The 22,005-nt window shown below is 38.6% G+C and overlaps 1 pseudogene; it reads left to right on the top strand.

Moving 5' to 3' along the window:
• Positions 1-4,437: 4,437 nt before the first annotated feature.
• Positions 4,438-21,722, top strand: LOC132003221 (small ribosomal subunit protein uS2B-like; annotated as a pseudogene).
• The last annotated feature ends 283 nt before the right edge of the window (positions 21,723-22,005 follow it).

Genomic DNA, 22,005 nt, shown 5'->3' with positions numbered 1-22,005 from the left:
CTCTCATTTGAAATACCAGCAGTATTTTTCTCTAAATATATGAATATTTTTATTCTACTTCCAAACTTTCAGTTCAAGTGCACTAAACTGAGTATATATTCTGTTGCTAATTCCAGTCTGTTTCAATTCCTCTTACACTGTAGTTTATATTCATATTTGAAAATATAGGATCTCCTTCATGATTTTATTTTTTCCAGCTTCAACGATGCTTGCTATTACCCAAGGGTGTAAGGACCTTAATTTGAAGTGCCTAAACTTTTCTTTCAGATTGGATTAGAACTGTAGTATTGGTAAGGACATTGGGAAGACTACAGATAATAATTTTAAGTCTCTTCAGTATTGCTTTTATTCACTTTTTGTCTTAATGTTTACATTATGTTTTTGAAGAGCCACATTTTGGTTTTACAACTTTTTTTCTTTTTCTACTTTTTTTTAAATTTAGTGAACCAGCATATACTACATCATTTTCAGATGTAGTGCCCAATCATTGATTAGTTGTGTATAACACCCAGTGCTCATCACATCATGTGCCCTCCTTATTCCCATCACCCAGTTACCCCATTCCCCGACCCATCTCCTCTTCTTCAATGATGCTCAGTTTGTTTCCGAGAAAGTCAAGAGTCTCTCATGGTTTGTCTCCCTCTCTGATTTCTTCCCATTCTCCCTTTACCTATGATCCTCTGCACTATTTCTTATATTCCAAATATGAGTGAAACCATATGATAATTGTCTTTCTCTGATTGATTTATTTCACTTAGCATAATACCCTCTAGTTCCATCCATGTTGATGCAAATGGTAGGTATCCATCCTTTCTGATGGCTGAGTAATATTCCACTGTGCGTATAAACCGTATCTTCTTCATCCATTCATCTGTTGAAGGACATCTCAGCTCCTTCCACAGTTTGGCTATTGTGGACATTGCTGCTATGAATGTTGGGGTACATGTGCCCCTCCTTTTCACTACACCTGTATCGTTGGGATAAATACCCAGTCGTGCAATTGCTGGGTTGTAGGGTAGCTCTATTTTTAACTTCTTGAGGAACCTCCATGCTGTTTTCCAGAGTGGCTGCACCAGCTTGCATTCCCACCAACATCGTAAGAGGTTTCCCCTTTCTTCACATCCTTGCCAACATTTGTTACTTTGTGTCTTGTTCATTTTAGCTATTCTAACTGGTTCCATGCTCATGGATTGGAAGATTTAAATATTCTTAAAATGTCTGTGCTGCCCAGAGCAATCTACACATTCAGTGTAACCCTTATTCAAATACCACTGACATCTTTCACAGAGCTGGAACAAATAATCCTAAAATTTGTATGGAACCAAAATTAATAGCCAGGGGAATGTTGAAAAAGAAGACCAAAGCTGGGGACACCCCAAGGCCTGACTTCAAGCTCTATTACAAAGCTGTGATCAAGACAACACGGCACTGGCACAGAAACAGACCCATAGATCAATGGAACAGAACAGAGAGCCCAGAAATGGATCCTCAACTTTATGGTCAACTGATCTTTGACAAAGCAGGAAAAAATATCCAATGGGAAAAAGACAGTCTCCTCAATAAATGGTGGTGGGAACATTGGACAGCCACATGCAGAACAATGAAACTGGATCTACTGCCTTTCTTTAAACAACAACAACAGCAAAACTATTCATTCTTACATTCATAGTTTCATTACAACAACAACAAAACTATTCATTCTTACATTCATAGTTTCATTCTGCTTTATTTTTATTCTTTTGTTATTTTTTTTCTGTTTTTGTTTGGTTTTGGATTTGGTTTTGTTTGTTTGTGTTTTAGTAGGCTCCATGCCTAAGGTAGGGCTCCACCTGAGATCACAAACCCCTTGCTCCACCGAATGGGCCAGCCAGGTGATTGTTTTCTCTAACTTACATTGTTGAATATATGTCTGAATCTATAAATAATTTTTTAGCAATAAGAGCAAATGACATGAATTATTTGGAAATAGGTTTGGATCATCCCTTGCAATGTGACATGTAATTCTCATTGTTGTTTTGTAAATATTTTGTAAGAACTCTTTTTTATAATAATCATAATTCCATCCCCATCTCTGATTTTATTCATTACACTGTGATTAGTTTTTCTTTTTAATTAGAGTGTGATCAGCTGATACTTCCTGATATTTGGATATTTGCTTTGTGGCATACTATCTGGTCACATGTTATTGCAAAGGTTTTCATTTTCAGGTGCTTCTCTTTTACCTTTGTTTATGGTATGTTTCATAATATAAAGAATTTACTCTTTTTGTAGTTAAATCTGTCTATTTTTTCTAGCTTCTGTGTTGTATGTCTTAGTGAACTTTAAGTGAAACCCCACAAAATTATATAATCATATTTAACTCTGTCAATCTAGATTATTTATATCTTCTGCACATTTGCATCACCAAATTTCTTCTGCTCTTTGTTCACCCTGAGAATGAACTTCCTTTCTTCTTCATCTATAGAAACGTGCTGATTCCTTAAGATACATTTCAAAGCTTATATCCTCTATAAACGTCTCCCAATTTGCTTCCATCAAGCAGTAAGAGGCACCTCTCCCTTTTCTGATCCCACAGCACATTATTTGTACCTTTCCTGTGACATCTCATATTCTACCTCGAATTAAGATTAATTCAGTGTTTGTCTTTCCCTTATTTTGGATATATATTGCTTTAAGCACAGAACAGCTTTTTTAAAAGAAATACTTGAGAAAGAGAGAGCACATGAGCAGGAGCAGGGGGAGCGGCAGAGGGATAGGCAGAGTCCCTACTGAGTGCAGAGCCCAACTCAGGGCTCGATCCCAGGACAGCGAGATCATGACCTGAACAGAAGCCAGATGCTTAACTGACTGAGCCACCCAAGTGCCCCAGAACTGTTTTTTTATTCACGCTTGTTTTCTTTGGTATAAAATCTGAAACAGATCAAAGTGGCTCTCAGTTAATATTTACTATTCTCTGTTTTATTTATTTATTTATTTATTTTATCTATTTATTTTGTTCTCTGATTGTTTTAGCATGGCAGAGAGACTTTCTCTGATAGAGAACCAAAGCCCTTGGCTCTGTTGAGGGTTGTGGACAGAAATGATGGTTATTTTGCCAACCTCAAATATCTATTCTGACTAACCCAGTGTACAATGAACTCCAGAGACCCAGGCATGCTCAGAAATGCTAGACACACTTTTAACTTAATAGTTCAGAAAATAACATTACATTGTTTCTGTTTCATGTTACTGGGCTTGATGAGTAGGGTCCTCAGCTTCTGTTTCTAAGACGTCTGAATAAAAACATTGTTTATATGTAAAATGTCCCTAGAGAACTGGCTATTTCAGATCGAGTTCACCTAGAACATACTTCCTTTACCCACAGCCCCTCCTCTGCTGGCCTCAGCAGTTTATCTGTGGAAAATAATCCTTGGGCTTGATTTTCATGGTATCCCCACAAAAAGTCCCTGAGAGGCTCTCTTTTTAAGACTCTGTCTATGCCTTCCCCAGCTGTGATCTTTCAAAGGTAAGACCAGCCTCTTTGCCAAATGTCGTGGTTTCTGCTTGGCCTTTAATAATTATTGTTTTGTATGAGTTTCTTTACTGAGCATCTTTACTGAAAGAACTATCTTCTGTTTGACCCCTTTGAGGATTTATTTCATCAGTCACATGTGGAGAATGGACTTTTCTGTGAGAATGTTAGAGAACACCTGTGCCACTCTAACCTGTTCTCACCATGCATGCTTTCTCTGAAGGTTCCTCTTTTCCATTTTATGTGTTAGGTCTTTCTAATAATGTACTGATCTTGATGGGCAGTGGGCTGCTAGCCAATGTTATTGTCTTGGACTGAAGCACAGTTATTAGCTCTGTAAGTCCTGGGTGGACAAAGAACACCCCTTGACCCACAGCCATTGCCAAAAAGCAGGAGAATCGGTAGCACTAGAATTGTGTGACTGATTTTTCAGTTGTGTTAGCTTTTCTTGCTTTAAATCCATTTCAAGAGTACAAGGAAATCTCACCGAAATTTATCATGTCCTACATGTGTTTTAGTTTGCTACAGTGGCCTTAGCAAAATGCCAAAGGTAGGGTGGTTTAAACAACAGAAATTTATTTTCTCATACTTCAGAGAGCTAGAAATCTGAGATCAAAGTGTCAGCAGGTTCGGTTTTTGCTGAGGCCTCTTTCCTTGGCTTGCAGATTGCCCCCTTCTCACTGAGTCCCCACATGGCCTTTTCTCTGTGTGCCTGCATCCCTGCTGTCTGTCCCTTCTTATAAGGACACCAGTTATATTGACAGCAAGTGACACCAAGAGGTCAATGAATATTTGAAATTAACAAAACTAAAATAAATATATGCAATGAAAAAAAGAAGAAAAAATACTTTTTCCATGCTATCCAGGGAAGGGTCCATCCGGCATTGTTTTGCATACCCGTTGTGACTTGAGGGGAAACTTTGACAATGTCCAGAGCCCTTGATGTCCTGCAAATGAAGGAGGAGGATGTCCTCGAATTCCTTGCAGCAGGAACCCATTTAGGTGGCACCAACCTTGACTTCTAAAATGGAATAGTCATGGTATCTACAACATAAATCTGCAGAGAACCTGGGAGAAGCTTCTGCTGGCAGCTCATGCCATTGTTGCCATTGAAACCCGAGCTGATGTTGGTGTCATATAGTCCAGGAATACTGGCCAGCAGGCTGGGCTGAAGTTTGCTGCTGCTCCTGGAGCCACTGCTGTGGCCGGCCGCTTCACTCCTGGAATGTTCGCTAACCGGATCCAGGCAGCCTTCTGGGAGCCCAGACTACTCGTGGTTACTGATCCCAGAGCTGATTACCAGCCTCTCACAGAGGCATCTCATGTCAACCTGCCTACCATAGCTCTGTGTAACACAGACCCTCCTCTGTGCTCTGTGGGCATTGCCTTCCATTGCAACAACAAGGGACCTCACTCAGCGGGTCTGTTGTGGTAGATGCTGGTCAGGGAAGTTCTGCCCATGCGTGGCACCGTTTCCTGTGAGCGCCCACAGGAGGTCATGCCTGATATGTGCTTCTACAGAGATCCCGAAGAGATTGAAAAGAAGAGCAGACCGCTGCTGAAAAGGTTGTGACCAAGAAGGAGGAATTTCAGGGTGAATGGACGGCGTCTGCTCCTGAGTTCACGGTTAAAGTCGCAGACTGGTCTGAAGGCGGGCAGGTGCCCTTGGTGCCTGTTGAGCAGTTCCCTACTAAAGACTGGCCACCGAAGTCTGGTCAGCAGCTCCCACCACTCAGGCCACTCAGTGGGTCGCAGCAACCACTGAGTGGTCTCAAGCTGCTGTTCCACAAAGGCAAACAAAATGGAAATAAAGTTGTTGGAAAATAAACAGTTAAAAAAGAAAGAAAGAAAAAGAAAAAATTGTCACCAAGTTACTTGACACTCATAGGACGCCAGTGAATCTTAATTATCCCTGCAAAGGCTTTATCTCCAAATACAGTCACATTCTATGGTATTAGGGGTTTAGACTTCATTATCTGAGTTTGTTGCGGGGGCATCGATCAGTCTATAACACCAAGGCCAATGGGACTACTATGTAATGCTCTGCTTAAAGAAGACAGTATGTCTAGAGTGTCTAGTATGATTCCCAGCACATAATTAGGACTCAGTCATGAGTGAGAGGTGGTGGTGAGAGGTCCCTTCACTTCTGATATGATAGTGATTATTATTACTAGTATGTAGTTAAGCAAGGCCATACAAATACAAGTCTAAGGTAAAAGTCTTCTTCCAACGATGATGTCGTTAAGCTCTAACCAGTGGGACTCTTATTTCAGACAGTATTTGGTATTGCAAAATCCAAGCCAGTGAAAGGATTTGGACAGAATGGAAAAAAGGCAGTTTAATAAACTGAACGTTGTAGAGGCTTTGGAACGGGCAACCCGTGTCCAAACTCCCAACTCTACAATGTATTGGCTGAGTCACTTGAGGCAAGTCTGTTCCTTTTCCTGCCTTTCATTTTATACATGTGAAAAACAAAATAGTTTCTATTGCGATTGCAGAGTTCAAGTAAAGTGAACAGAATATCCCACCAGATCATGCTACTTTGGCATATTGATTATTTCAAATAAAGTTACTTGAGAAATAACCCAGGCAAGGATACTCTGACCCTCCTTTCTGTCCCTGGTGGTGGGAAATAAATCTCCCATACGTGAAGGTTTCCTTCTTATACCAGGAGGTTGGAAGGCATCCTTAATATCAGAGATGGGGAGTTCAAGGCTGAGAAGGTTGTCTAAACAAACCTACTGACTTCCTCATTTATTTACTCTAAGCTCAAACTCTTAGTCTTGTCAGTTCTTCACAGATTTTGTCAAAAAGATCTAAAAGCTTCCTGCTCTGGTCATTTCTTTGAGCCTCATATCTTTGGGATTCGATGTGTAGATATTAAATTTTTTCCTGTTAATCTTTCTTATGTCGATTTAATTATTAGACCGGCCAAGGAGCCTAGAAGGGAGGAAGGGAAAATATTTCCTTTTCTGCAGTTCTGGCACCCAAAGTGCGGCTCTGCACATTGCTTGCTCTGGGGCAGCCACAGCTGAGAGATGCTGGCACCTCTGACAAGAGCTGGCGCAAGGAGAGAATTCTTACCACATCAGCCTCGGGATCTCTGCCTACTGGATCTGGTGGAAGTGAGAGCAGGGAGAGTCCTTTTCCTGCAGTCAAATGCTCTACCCCTGTGGGAGAGTCCTTTTCCTGTTCTACATTTAGATTACCAGGAGAAAATATTAGTATGCATTAGTCCCTTGAGTATAGTGACTCTGGTAAAGATTTGTTATGTGTACTCTTGTTTTCTATTGATTCCTTTCCTCCTGAAAGGTCATAGTTTTTCTTTGGGTCTTCATTTTGCTATGTGCTTAGAGCTGGGCTTCGTGACCAGTGAGAATGTTGTCTCTGTGTCTGCCAGCCAGAAGATGCATATCAGTGGGCATTTGGTAGCCAGTTAAATAGACTAAGTTCTGAGACATGAAATCACAAGCAGCCATCTTCTGTCCAATCTTGCCAGCTTTCAGGGGAATTTGTTGTAAGGGGTCCTGGTCTATAGCAGTTCTTTGTCATCTCAACCTGTGTTGTTTTGTTAGTCCTGGAGAAGTCCCATTTGCCTACTCAGTGTCTCAGATTAGCAAGTGTGTGAGTGGAGGCATCTCACATTCCCATGGGAGACCAGAGATATGCTTTACACTATACCATTGTTACAACCTGTGACAATAAAGATTTTCACTCTCTTAAGCTAACTCTGGGAGTGAACTTTCTGGATCTTCTGAGGGCTGCATCTTTTGCATGCTCCTTTGGGACACTTCTTGTGTCTGTGATTAAGTCATAAAAAGTTTTTGGTTTGAGTCATTGCTGAGATTAATGTTAAGATCCTACTTATTAATAGTCAAATGGTGGATGCTTTGATTGGTATATTCGAATGAAATTTTTTTAGAGACTCTTCATCTTAAAGAATTGCCTTATTGGTACCTATGGAAGATCAAATTGAAAGGAAGACACAAGGGATATAATGGCTAGCCATAAAGAACCCTTTTAATAAGATGGAAGATCTGAAGTTAGACTTAGAACAAAAACTGAAGTCCACATCTGATATAACGTCTCTTTCGTAAAATCCAGCCCCATCTCCTCACCAGATTCTTGTAGCTCCCAAACTCTTCTACCTTTCTCAGAAAATCCCTTAAACACCCTGCTTTTTCTAAGCATGCTACCTGTTTTAACTCCCTTCCCCTATACAACTTACAGAGAGCTCTCCGTCCCTATCTTTAGTCCGTCCTTATCTCTAGGCATAGGGTCTACAGGTTATTCGTGTACACACGGACAGCCAGGAAGTGAATTTAGCAGAATCACGAGGGTGGGGCAGTGAGGTTCACTTCACTGTTCCTGCTTTCCAGGGCTCTGTAATCAGGCTCTGCCAGCTTCAGGCCTTCCCAGGCAATGTCCTTTGCAGATGTATCCTCACCGCCCGCCCCCCCCCCCCAAAGAATTCCTGTGCCCAAGACAGCACAGATTTTTAAAAATTTAAAGCCCTTTACCTCTACTTTCAAAAGATCCTACCAAATTTAGGAAAGAATTAAAAATAGAGTCCATTCATAACTTCCTTCCCTACACACAGGAAACAAATGGCCCTCCTACAAATTATTTGGGATACAGATCAGCTATAGGACAGTGTTCAGGGGTTGATAGAAGCCATAGTAGTGTCTTTCCCTATAAAGTGAATTGGTCAGGGCACCTGGGTGGCTTGGTTGGTTGAGCATCCGACTCCTGATTTTGACTCAGGTTATGATCTTGGGGTTGTGAGATAGAGTCCCATGTCAGACTCTGTGCTGGGTATAGAGCCTGCTTAAGATGCTCTCTCTCCCTGTGCTCCCCACCTCCTTGCATACGTGCACACGTGCACTCTCTCTTAAAAAAAATAAAATAAAAAGGCGTATTGGTCTAAGGTTGAATTGTGCACTAGGAAAGGAGAGTATCCTAGGACGTTTTTTGGATGCTTTATACAGATTTTATAAAGGCACACTGCAGTAAACCCTGAAGCTCCAGAACATTGAAATCTTTAAATTTCCTCCATAGCAGAAAAATTTCTCCCTGATAGAAAAAGGCAAATTCAAAATAGTGTGGGTGGGTGAGCTAGTCAACCTCGCAGCATTCTAATGAAAGCTGTGAACAATTTTTTTTTTTTTTTTAAACGAGAGCTTACCAGGAATGCAAGAGAAAAAAGTTAAAATCAACAATTCTTGATTTGCAACTTGAATCTTTGGAGAAACAAAAGCATAACTCTGAGAGCAACACAATGTCCACGCAGACCCTTTCCTATTTGCCTCCATACATTTACAGGTATTGTAAAGATCAGGACGTTGGAAGTACAATTGTCCTGCACTTAAGAAAAAGAAGGAAACATTTAAATGCTAATTTCTCTAGACTATTGATAATAGAAAAATACACCCCAAAACTCCAAGGAAGAAACTTGCATCTTTCTCTGTTTCTTGAAGATGCCGATTTTACCATGTCTTTGAAATGTAAACAGTCTGCAGTGTAACTAAAACTCTGCCCATACTTGCCTGAGACTGAAAGAAAAAAAGGAGGAAAGAGGCTTTTTTAAAAAAGATTTTATTTATTTATTTGACAGAGAGAGATCACAAGTCGGCAGAGAGGCAGGCAGAGAGAGGGGAGGAAGCAGGCTCCCTGCCAAGCAGAGAGCCCGATGCGGGACTCGATGCCAGGACCCTGAGATCATGACCTGAGCCGAAGGCAGAGGCTTAACCCACTGAGCCACCCAGGCACCCGGAAAGAGGCTTTAAAAAAAAAAAAAAAAATATATATATATATATATATATATATATATAATTGTTTTTCAGTGTTCCAGAATTCATTGTTTATGCAACACATCCAAGGCTCCATGTAATACATGCCGTCCTTAATACCCAACACCAGGCTCACCCACCCCCCTACCCCACCTCTCTCCAAAACCCTCAGTTTGTTTCTCAGAGTCCACAGTCTCTCATGGTTTGTTAAGATACAAACTGCAGGGGCATCTGGGTGTCTCAGTCAGGTTAGGCATCTAACTCTTGATTTTGGCTCAGGTGGTAATCTCAGGGTTGTGAATCGAGCCCTGAATTGGGCTCTGAGTTGAGTGTGGAGCCTGCTTAAGATTCTCTCTCTCCCGTTCCCTCTGCCGGTCCCCCACCCTTTCTCCCATGTTCACTGGCTCTCCAAAAAAAAAAAAAAAAACTAAAAAGAGAAGACAAAAATAATAAATAAAATGCGAACTGCTTTAAAAGCTCCCTTTTTCAAATCTAGTCCTTCTTTCCTGAAGGGGAGCCACAAATGCCACCCTAGAATGTACCACTTTGGCATAGTGATTATTTTGAATTAAAGTTACTTGGGAAAAAAACGGATGCAGGAAGGACCCTCTGATCCTCCCTTATCCCTGTGAAAGCAGGAAGTAAATCTCAAATCTGTGAAGGTAATCTCCCTTTACCAGGAGATTGGAAAGCATCCTTAACACCAGGGAGAGGGAATTCAAGGCTGAGAAGGCTGTACAATCAAACCTTGTTATTTCCTCACTAATTTACTACCCCAAGCCTGAACTCTTGGTCTCGTCAGTTCTTCACAAATTTATTGTTTCTTTGCCTAAAAAGTATAAAAGCTGCCTGCTTGGCTCAATTCTTTGAGCCTCATATTTTGGAGACTCCCAAATGTACAAAATTAAATGTGTTTTTCTCCTATTAATCTGGTTTGTGTCATTTTAATTTATTAGGCAGCCAAAGAACCTAGAAGGAAAGAAGGGAAAATTTTCTTCCCCTACGCAAGGAAGATAACACTTTTTGTAATTTGGAAGGGCAACAGCACATGTTTTGATGCATTTTATCCCATGACTTTTTTTTTTGAGAAGGGTAAAGAAGTTCTGTGCTTTAAGTTTTGTTTTGGTATGTTTCTTTTGTTTGTTTGTTTGTTTTTAGAAATCCTAAATTAAAAGACAATATTTTTAAGTGAAAAAAAAAAAATCTGAAGGGAGAGAGTGTATTTTATGACTTATCATGGCAGTCGTTGGTTTTTAGGAGACATAGTTCTCTCTTTTAAGGAATTCATGTATATGGTACAAAAGAATAAATAGTGAATCGAAAGAAAAGTTTTTGTCTCACCTGTAACTTTGTTTCCTCAATTTCAATTCCAATTAGGAAACAACTCCTGTTTTGAGATTCTCATGTTTTGTTCTCTCTCTCTCTCTCTCTTTTTAAATTTTTTTTAAAGATTTTATTTATTTATTTGAGAGAGAGGGCGAGAGAGCACGAGAGGGTAGAAGGTCAGAGGGAGAAGCAGACTTCTCCACAGAGTGGGGAGCCCGGTGCGGGACTGCATTCAGGACTCCAGGATCATGACCTGAGCTGAAGGCAGTTGATGGCTCAACCAACTGAGCTGCCCGGGCACCCTGTTTTGTCCTCTTTACATAGAAACATACACTCACCCTCTTCACACATACAGACTTAAAAAAAGGCGGGGGGGGGGGGAATCTGGCTATGTAATTGTCATACAACATTTTATAAGTTTAGTGTATACTGTGTGATTTTATTGTGAAATGTTGAACACAATAAGATTAGTTAATACATCTTTCACCTCACATAGTTACCATTTTGTTGTTGTTATTGTGAGAGCATTTAAAATCTACTCTCATAGCAATATACTATTTTTTCCCCTTTTTTATTATTTATTTTTACTAACATGTATTATTTGCCCCAGGGGTACAGGTCTGTGAATAATCAGGCTTACACATTTCACAGCACTCACCATAGCACATACCCTCCTCAATGTCCATAACCCAACCACCCTCTCCATACTCCCCTCTACACAGCAACCCTCAGTTTGTTTCCTGAGATTAAGAATCTCTTGTGGTTTGTCTCCCTCCCAATCCCATCTTGTTTCATTTTTTTTCCTTTCCTACCCCTGCAAACCCTTGACTCTCCCTCTCAAATTCCTCATCATATCAGGGACATCATATGATAATTGTCTTTCTCTGATTGACTTATATTGCTCAGCAAAATACTCTCTAGTTCCATTCATGTTGCAAATGGCAAGATTTCATTTCTTTTAAGCCTGCATAGTATTTCATTATGTATGTATGTATATATATATATATATATATATATATATATATATATATATATCTCCACATCTTCTTTATCTATTCATCTATTGATGGACATCTAGGTTCTTTCCATAGTTTAGCTAGCTGTTGTAGACATTGCTGATAAAAAAAAAAATTCAGTTTCATGTGCCCCTTTGGGTCACTGCATTTGTATCTTTAGGGTAAATACCCAGTAGTGTGATTGCTGGGTCATAGGGCATCTCTATTTTCAACTTTTTGAGGAACCTCCATGCTGTTTTCCAGAGTGGCTGCACCAGCTTCCATTTCCACCAACAGTGTAGGAGGGTTCCCCTTTCTTCGTATCCTCTCCAATATCTGTCATTTTCTGACTTGTTAATTTAAGCTATTCTGACTGGTATGTGGTGGTATCTCATTGTGGTTTTGATTATTTCCCTGATGCCGAGTGATGTTGAGCAGTTTTTGTGTGTCTGTTGGTCATCTGGATGTCTTCTTTGCAGAAATGTCTGTTTATGTCCTCTGCCCATTTCTTGATTGGATTATTTATCCTTTGGGTGTTGAGTTTGATAAATTCTTTATAGATTTTGGATACTAGCCCTTTATCTGATATGTCATTTGTCAATATCTTTTCCCATTCTGTCAGTTGTCTTTTGGTTTTGTTGACTGTTTCCTTTGCTGTGCAAAAGCTTTTGATTTTGATGAAGTCCCAAGAGTTCATTTGTGCCCTTGCTTCCTTTGCCTTTGGCAATGCTTCTAGGAAGAAGTTGCTATGGCTGAGGTTGAAGAGGTTGCTGCCTCTTAAGGATTTTGATGGATTCCTTTCTTACATTGAGGTCCTTCATCCATTTTGAGTCTATTTTTGTGTGTGGTGTAAGGAAATGGTCCAGTTTCATTCTTCTGCCTGTGGCTGTCCGATTTTCCCAACACCATTTGTTGAAGAGACTGTGTTTTTTCCATTGGACATTCTTTTCTGCTTTGTTGAAGATTAGTTGACCACAGAGTTGAGGGTCTATGTCTGGGCTCTCTATTTTGTTCCATTGATCTATGTGTCTGTTTTTGTGCCAGTCCCATACTGTCTTGGTGATGATAATTTTGTAATAGAGCTTGAAGTCTGGAATTGGGATGCCACCAACTTTGGCTTTCTTTTTCAACATTCCTCTGGGTATTCAGGGTCTTTTCTGATTCCATAAAAAGTATAAATTTTAGGATTATTTGTTCCATTTCTTTGAAAAAATTGATGGTATTTTGATAGGGATTTCATTAAATGTGTAGACATTTTCACAATATTTGTTCTTCCAATCCATGAGCATGGAACACTTTTCCATTTCTTTATGTCTCAATTTCTTTCATGAGTAGTTTATAGTTTTCTGAATACAGATTCTTTGCCTCTTTGGTTAGGTTTATTCCTCGGTATCTTATGATTTTGGGTGCAGTTGTAAATGGGATCAACCCCTTAATTTCTTTCTTCTGTCTTGCTGTTGGTATATAGAAATGCAACTGATTTCTGTGCATTGATTCTATAGCTTGAAACTTTATTGAATTCCTGTACAAGTTCTAGTAGTTTTGGGAGTAGAGTCTTTTGGGTTCTCCACATAATGTATCATATCACCTGCAAAGAGTGAGAGTTGGACTTCTTCTTTGCTGATTCAGATGCCTTTTATTTCTTTTTGTTGTCTGATTGATGAGGTTAAGACTTCTAGTACCATGTTGAATAGCAGTGGTGATAGTGAAAATCCCTGCTGTGTTCCTGATCTTAGGGGAAAAGCTCTCAGTTTTTCCCCTTTGAGAATGATATTCACTGTGGGTTTTTCATAGATGGCTTTGATGATATTGAGGAATGAACCCTTTATCCCTACACTTTGAAGAGTTTGGATCAAGAAAGGATGCTGTACTTTGTCGAATGCTTTTTAAGCATCTATTGAGAGATATGGTTCTTGTTCTTTCTTTTATTCATGTATTGTATCACATTGATTGTTTTGCAGATGTCGAACCAACCTTGCAGCCCAGGAATAAATCCCACTTCATCGTGGTGAATAATTCTTTTAATGTACTGTTGGATCCTTTGGCTAGTATTTTGGTGAGAATTTTCATATCTCTTTTCGTCAAGGATATTGGTCTATAATTCTCTTTTTTGATGGGGTCTTTGTCTGGTTTTGGGATCAAGGTAATGCTGGCCTCAGAAAATGAGTTTGGAAGTTTTCCCTCCATTTCTACTTTTTTGGAACAGTTTCAGAAGAATAGGTATTAAGTCTTCTTTAAATGTTTGGTAGGGAACATTTAAAGCCCTCTGGGAAGGGAAGCTTTGGGAAGCTTCCCTGGGAAGCTGGGAAGCCCTCTGGACCTGGGCTCTTGTTTGTGGGGAGATTTTTGATGACTGCTTCAATCTCTTTACTCGTTATGGGTCTGTTCAGTTCTATTTCTTCTGGTTCAGTTTTGGTCATTTTTATGTCTCTAGGAATGCATCCATTTCTTCCAGATTGTCCAATTTGCTGGCATATAGTTGCTCATAATATGTTCTTATAATTGTTTGTATTTCTTTGGTTTTGGCTATGATCTCTCCTCTTTCATTCATGATTTTATTTATTTGGGCCCTTTCTCTTTTCTTTTTGATAAACTTGGCCAGGGCTTTATTAATCTTATTAATTCTTTCAAAGAACCAACTACTAGTCTTTGATTTGTTAATTGTTCTTTTGGTTTCTATTTCATTGATTTATGCTTTGATCTTTATGATTTCTTCTGCAGGGTTTAGGCTTTCTTTGCTGTTCTTTCTCTAGCTCCTTTAGGTGTAGGTTTAGGTTGTATACTTCAGACCTTTCTTGTTTCTTGAGAAAGGTTTGTATCGCTATGTACTTTCCTCTCAGGACTGTCTTGCTGTGTCCTGCATATTTTGAACAGTTGTGTTTTCATTATCATTTGTTTCCATGATTTTTTTCAATTCTTTAATTTTCTGGTTGACCCATTCATTCTTTAGTAGGATGCTCTTTAACCTCCAGGTATTTGAGTTCTTTCCAACTTTCCTCATGTAATTGAGTTCTAGCTTCAGAGCATTGTGGTCTGAAAATATGCAGGGGTGATCCCAATCTTTCTGTACTGGTGGAGTCCTGATTTGTAATCCAGGATGTGATCTATCCTGGAAAATGTTCCATGTGCACTAAAGAAGAATGTGTATTCTGTTGCTTTGGGATGGAATGTTCTGTATATATCTGTGATGTCCATCTACTCCAGTATGTCCTTTAAGGCCTTTAATTCCTCATTGATCTGTTGCTTGGATGATCTGTCCATTTCAGTGAAGGGGGTGTTAAAGTCCCCTACTATTATGTATTATTGTCAATGTGTTTCTTTGATTTCATGATTAATTGGTTTATATAGTTGGCTCCTCGCATGTTAGGGGCATTAATATTTAAAATTGTTAGATCTTCTTGTTGGACAGACCCTTTGAGTATGATATAGTCCCCTTCTTCATCTCTTAATATAGTCTTTGGTTTATAGTCTGATTGGTCTGATATCAGGATTGCCACCCCAGGACATTCTATTTTTAACGATAGCCTAGCGGGATAGAGTATTCTTGGCTACATATTTTTCTCATTTAGTGCTCTGAATATATCATGCCAGTTCTTTCCGGCCTGCCAGGTCTCTGTGGTTAAGTCTGCTGCCAATCTAATATTTCTACTATTGTATGTTACAGACTTCTTGTCCCAAGATTAATAAGTTTTACTCTTAGATGATGGAGTATGGACCTTTTTTTTTTTTTTTTTTTTTTTTTTTTACTTTGAAGGAGGTTCTCTATGCTTCCTGGATTTTGATGCTTGTTCCCTTTGCCATATTAGGGTAATTCTCTATTATAATTTGCTCCAATATACCTTCTGCCCCCCTTTCTCTTTCTTCTTCTTCTGGAATCCCAATTATTCTAATATTGTTTGGTACTATGGTATCACTTATCTTTCGAATTCTGCCCTCCTGGTCTAGTAGTTGTTTGTCTCTCTTTTGTTCAGCTTCTTTATTCCCCATCATTTGGTCTGCTTTATCACTAATTATTCCTTCTGTCTCATTTATCCTAGCAGTAAGAGTCTCCATTCTTTTTTTTTTTTTTAAGATTTTATTTATTTATTTGACAGAGAGAGGTCAGAAGTAGGCAGAGAGGCGGGCAGAGAGAGGGGAAGGGAAGCAGGCCCCCTGCTGACCCTGCTGAGCAGAAAGCCTGATGCGGGACTCGATCCCAGGACCCTGAGATCATGACCTGAGCCGAAGGCAGCGGCTTAACCCACTGAGCCACCCAGGTGCCCCAAGAGTCTCCATTCTTGATTGCACCTCATTAATACCTTTTTTCAATTTTAGCTTGGTTAGATTTTAGTTCTTTTATTTATCCAGAAAGGGATTTTATTTCTCTAGGCAGGGTTTCTCTAATATCCCCCATGCCTTTTTCAAGCCCAGCTAGCACCTTGGGAATCGTCATTCTGAACTCTAGATTTGAAATATTATCAATGTCTGTATTTTTTAGGTCCCTAGCCGACAATACTGTTTCTTGTTCTTTTTTTTTTTTTTTTTTTTTGTGGTGAGTTTTTCTGCCTTGCCATTTTATCCAGATAAGAATATATGAATGAGAGAATAAAATACTAAAAGGGTGGCAAAGTCCTCAGAAAAATGTATGCTAACCAAATCTGAAGAGACCCCAAACCAGGGCGGGTGGTGGAGAAAAAAGGGGATAAAAAGAAAGTAAATTAAAAAAATATATATATTTTAAATTTAATTTCTGTTATAGATATATATTTAATTTCTTTTTACCCCCTTTCTCTATATATTATACACACACACACACACACACAAACATACATACATACACATACATATTATATATACTGGTGAATAGATCAGAGCCACCCACTTGATTTTGAATGTATTTTGGTGTCTTAGAGGAAACTACCTCCCAAAATTTTAAAGAAAGAAAAACATATATATATATATATATATATATATATATATATATATATATATATATATATCACACGCCAGCACACACACACACACACACACAAATAAGGGTAAACGTGATGAAGGTATGGAATATGACTGTAAAGATGAAAATTAGAAAAAAATTCTAAAAATGAACTGATAAGTTAGTTGAAAAAAGAAAGAAGAAAAAAAAAAAGGGAGAAAATGTCCTCAGGCTGGAGACTAGACCAAAGCCCTGTGCTAGATTTAAGGTATATTTTGATCTATTAGAAGAAATTGTACCCCAAAATAAAAAAGAAATTGTACCCCAAAATTTTAAAAATACCTATATGTATAACAAAAATAAGATTAAATACAATGAGGGATAAAATATGACTATAATAATGAAGGTTTAAAAATATTTTTTTGAAAAGTATTGTTAAGATAAAGTAGTTAAAAAAAGGAAAGGGGAAAAGTTAAAAAAATTAGAATAAGAAAAAAATAAAGTTAAAAAATTTAATTTAATTTTGCAAGACTAAAGAATCATGGGGAGAAAGCCATGAATTTCATGCATTGCTTTCCCCTGTCTCTGGAGTTTCACTCTTCTCCTTGATTGGTGAGCTAGGTCGTGGCTGGATGTTCTTGCTGATCTTCTTGGGGAGGGGCCTGTTGTAGTGATTCTCAAATGCCTTTGCCCGAGGCAGTATTGCACTGCCATTGCAGGGGGCCGGACTGAGTAATCTGCTGGGGTTCACTTTCAGGAGCTTTTGTTCCATGAATATGCTTTTTGTAGAGCTCTGGAGGACATGAATGAAAATGGCAGCCTCCCAAAATCCAGCCTGGAGGATCTGAGAGCCTGGGGCTACACTCCTCAGTGTGTCCTTGGAGAAAAACGCTCAATCACTCCCCTCTCCCTGGTCTCCAGCCGTGCTCTGGACTCACCAGGTCTGTGACTGAGCATTTCTGTCTTTGGTGCACATCTCTCCAAACTTAGCAGATTCCTGCTTCTGTAGGAGGAAGGTATGTCTCCCTGAATCTGCCACTTGTGGGGTTCCTGCTCAAAGAGCAGTGACCGACTATGTTGTGGATCACGGTTTAAGGTAACCCCGAGCTAAGAGCTCACTCCTCAGCTCACTCAGCTCACTCCTCAGCTCCATCTCTGTGGCCAGCTTCCCTGCTCCAGTACCTGAGATCTCTGGCACACTCAGACACCCCCGATCTTTCAGTGGCCCCATGGGTTCTGAGACCACACTGTCTCTGCGAGGGCTCCACCCCTGCTTAGCCTCTGGAGCAATGTCCCTCAGTGGAGTAGACTTCTAATAGTTCTGATTTTGTGCTCTGCTGCTCTATCACTTGCTGGGAGCTGGCCCCTCCCCCTACCTTGTATCTTCCCATTGCTTCGGATTCACTTTTCGGCTCGTCCCACAGTTCAGAAAGTGGTCAGTTTTCTGTTCCTAGAATGTTCTTCTTCTCCTCCATCTCCTGTTGAGTTCATAGGTGTTCAGAATGGTTTGATAACTATCTAGCTGAACTCCTATGACTTGATGTCATTTTAGTCCATTATCCTCTGCCATTTTGCCTCCTTTCACAATATAGTATTATTAACTGTAATCATCATACTGCCCATGAGATGCCCAGAACATGTTCCTCTTACAACTGGAAGTTTGTACCCTTTGACCAACATCTCCTCATTTCCCAAACTCCCCAATGATTGGGAACCAGAGTTTTACTTACTCCCTGCTTCTCTGAGTTTGGCTTTTTTACCTACCACATTTACATGAGATCATATAGTATTTGCCTCTCCCTGACTTATTCCACTTAGCGTAATGCCCTCAAGGTCCATCTATGTTTTTACAAAGGCAGGTTGTTTTTTCTTTTTTGGGGGGTAAATATTCTGTTATTTATATATACCACATTTTCTTTACCCATTTGTCCGCCAATGAATACCTGGTTTGTTTCCATGTTTTGGCTATTATAGATAATGTTGCAATGAATATGGGGGGGTTACATATATCTCTTTGAGATAGCAATTTCATTTCTTGTGGATATATACTCAGATGTAGGATTGGATGGATCATATGGTAATTCATTTTTAATTTTTTGAGGAATCTTTGTTCTGCAGAGAAGAGAAATCATCAACAAACTGAAAAGACATCCTATGATTAGAGGAAACATTTGCAAACATATTTGATAATGCAATAATATTCTAATATATAAGTAACTCATGCACATTAATAGCAAAAATAAATTAAATTTCATTACAAAATGGACAAATGACCTGAATAGACATTTTTCCAAAGAAGACCTACAAATGGCCAACAAGTAAATGAAATCATCAGTAATCATCAGGAAAATGCAAATCAAAACCACAAAGATATGTTACCCTGCTCCTGTTACAGTGGCCATTACTAAAACAACAAGAGATGCATGTTGAGAGGGTTGGGGAGAAAGGAGAACTCTTAAGCATTGCTGGTACAAACATAAAGTGGTACATCATTATGGAAAACAGTATGGAGATTCTACCTTGATCTTCATATTTTCTATTGTCTTTTGGAAATTGTACCAAATACTGCCTGTTGTCTTCTTGATCACACAGGACTTGAAGGCCCACAACTACACTCTACAGGTTCCCTTCTTAGCTGGTTTCTAGTTATAGTCCTCAAAGAGGAGGAAGGAGATTAGGAGGCTAAAGGAAGAGGGAAGTTTTTTTTTTTTTTTCTTCATATGATTCTGTTAATGGCATTGGAAGGTGGCAATGGCATGATGCAGCAAGTAACTGCAGGTGTCTGTGGGTTCAAGAAATGTTGATGATTCCAAAGTGGTAGTGGGTTTGCAATGGCAGGAGTTCCAGCCACCTCCATGACAATGACTCTGGTGAGGCTGGGAGCAGTGGTAACAGGCTCCTTCTGCTCAGTTATACTCAAAGTACCCTCAGCACTTCAGTGCCCCATGAAGGTCCATGGGCTCCTGCCCAAAGGTGGTAGCAGATTTCTGATCATTGGGCAACATTCCTTTGTTTCCTTGGTTACTCTAGTCCTTCTGACACCTAACAATTTCCAAATATTTGGGATATACCTTCTTCTTCCTTCTGCCCCCTTTAGCCCTATCCACATTTTCTCTGGCTGAACTATCTAGAGATAGTTGATGTTTTCCTGATTATTCATAGATTAAAACAGCATTCATTTTATACCTATATCTATCTAATTTTTTTTTGTATCTGTCATTTTTAGTGGTTGTATGGTATTCCATTATGTGGGTGTACCATAATTTATAATGAACCCTTAGCAATACACTTTTAGGCTGTTTCTAGTACCTTGCTGTTATAGACATTGCTTATCCATGTCAAGTGTATGTGCAGAATAAATTCCTAGAGGAGGAACTGCTTCATCAAAGCCTTGTGAATTTTAAATGTTGATACATAGTATTACACTACTCTGTGAAGAGAGTATACTAAATTATGTTTCCCAAACAACAAAAGAGAATGACTACTCATACCTTGGCCAGCAAAATGTATTTTTGAAATTTTTACTTTTGACAATTCAATAGGTTAAAATGATCCTGTATTAATAATTAAATATATGCTTCTTTAAAGTAAATTTGAACATCTTTAAATGTCTAAAAGCTGTTTTTATTTCCTTTTCTTTATGCTACCTATGTATGCCCTTTTAATTTATCATTTCTTTGATTTATGGTATTTCTTTATAATCTAAGGATATTAGTTCATTGTCATTTAAATTACATGATTTTACCCATATGACATTTTCTTTTCAGTTTATTTTTTTTACAAGCTTTTTTAGTATTTATGTAGTCAATCTTTTCTTTATCTAATGAATAATTTATTTTATAATTCTGGGTTTTTTGTTTTCTTTGGAAAGGACTTCCAAACACTTGGATTTGGAGTACAATTTTTTTGTGGCTTTTACTAATGTTTTTATGACTTAATTTGTTTTTTTCTTATATTCAAGTCTTTGACCAATCTGGGATTTATTTGGTGTTAGGGAAAGAAGTGTCTGACATTTTTCCCCCAAATGGTTAGCAACCTGTTCCAGTGTAACTCATTGAAGTCATTGATATGCTTATTTACTAATCTGAAATTCCACCTTCATCATATGCTCACTTTGAGTATTCTCCATGGAATTGTTTGTACATGCGCCAGCACCAAGCTATTTACACTAGTATTTATACATTGTTTAACATCTGATTATTCCCCCCTTTTATACTTCAGTTTAAAATTTTTCTTTTGTTCTTGGAATATTTATTTTTTCACATAAAAGTTGGAATTATTTTGACTAGTTAAAAATCTATCCTCCTAAAAATCAATATGTCGTTCAATTTATAATTGGTTTAGAGAAAATGGAACAACTTTCTATATATTTCAAAATAGCACAAGATTTCTGATCACAAAGTCATTTTTTTTTCCCCTGCCTAATGAAGCTATTATTGGCAATTCATATGTAATAAATTGAGTACCCAGATGGTGCTGGTCTGAACATTTTACAGATTTTAATTCAACGTTATAAAGCATTGTCTTATTTAATCCCCACAAGAACCAAATTTCAGCATCACTCTTACCTTTGTTTTACAGATGAGCCAGGAACTTAGGAAGTTTTAGTGTCCCTTCTGCGATACCATATCTAAAAAGTGAGATAATGACAGTAATATGATTGTTAATTTTATATGTCAACTGGACTAGGGCTGAATAATCATATAGCTGCTAAAAATTATTTCTGGGTTGTGTCTGTGAGAATGTTTTAAGGAAGAGATTAGTATTTGAATCCATTGACTTAGTAAATAAGATCACCCTAACCTAATGGGGTTAGGCATTATCCAATTTGTTAAGAGTTTATTGGAAGAAGGGTGGACTAGTTCTTTGCTTGAGCTGGGACATCCATCCTCTCCTGCCTGAAGACACCAGGGGTCTTGCTTTTAGACTTGGACTATGGCTTACACCATTGGTTCCCCTGGTTCTTGGGCCTTAAGGTCTGGACTAGAACTACACCACTGGCTTCCTGGGCTCCAGTTGACAGCCTGCAGACTGTGGGACTTCTCAGCCCCCATAATTGTGTGAGTCAGTTCCTCATAATGAATTGCTTTCTGTATATCTTTGTATATCATATTGGTTTTTTTTCTCTAGAGAACGCTCATACAAGCTGCTCCATTGTGGACCATAATTCTACCATTATTCAGTGCTAAAGCATTGCAGATGTGTAGCTGAATACCTGCTCTATTAAAAATACAAACTATTATAAATTTATATAAAAGTATAAAAAGTATAAAACATTTAAATTTATAAAAAATTATAAATTTGTAAATTTATGAATAAATTTGTAATAAATTTGTAAATTTATGAAAAGTAAAAATATAAATTTAGAAAAATATAATCATGAAATTGACATCACCATTTGACTCTTTTTAGACATCCTAATTAGGAAGCAAGAGCATTTCACTTATGTGATGTGCACATGGGCCTTTTTGC

The sequence above is a fragment of the Mustela nigripes genome, chromosome 16 (genome assembly GCF_022355385.1).
Source record: "Mustela nigripes isolate SB6536 chromosome 16, MUSNIG.SB6536, whole genome shotgun sequence".
In the NCBI taxonomy this organism is placed as follows: Eukaryota; Metazoa; Chordata; class Mammalia; order Carnivora; family Mustelidae; genus Mustela; species Mustela nigripes.
The sequence above is the reverse complement of the archived record's forward strand: the minus strand, read 5'-3'. Positions and strand labels throughout refer to the sequence as shown.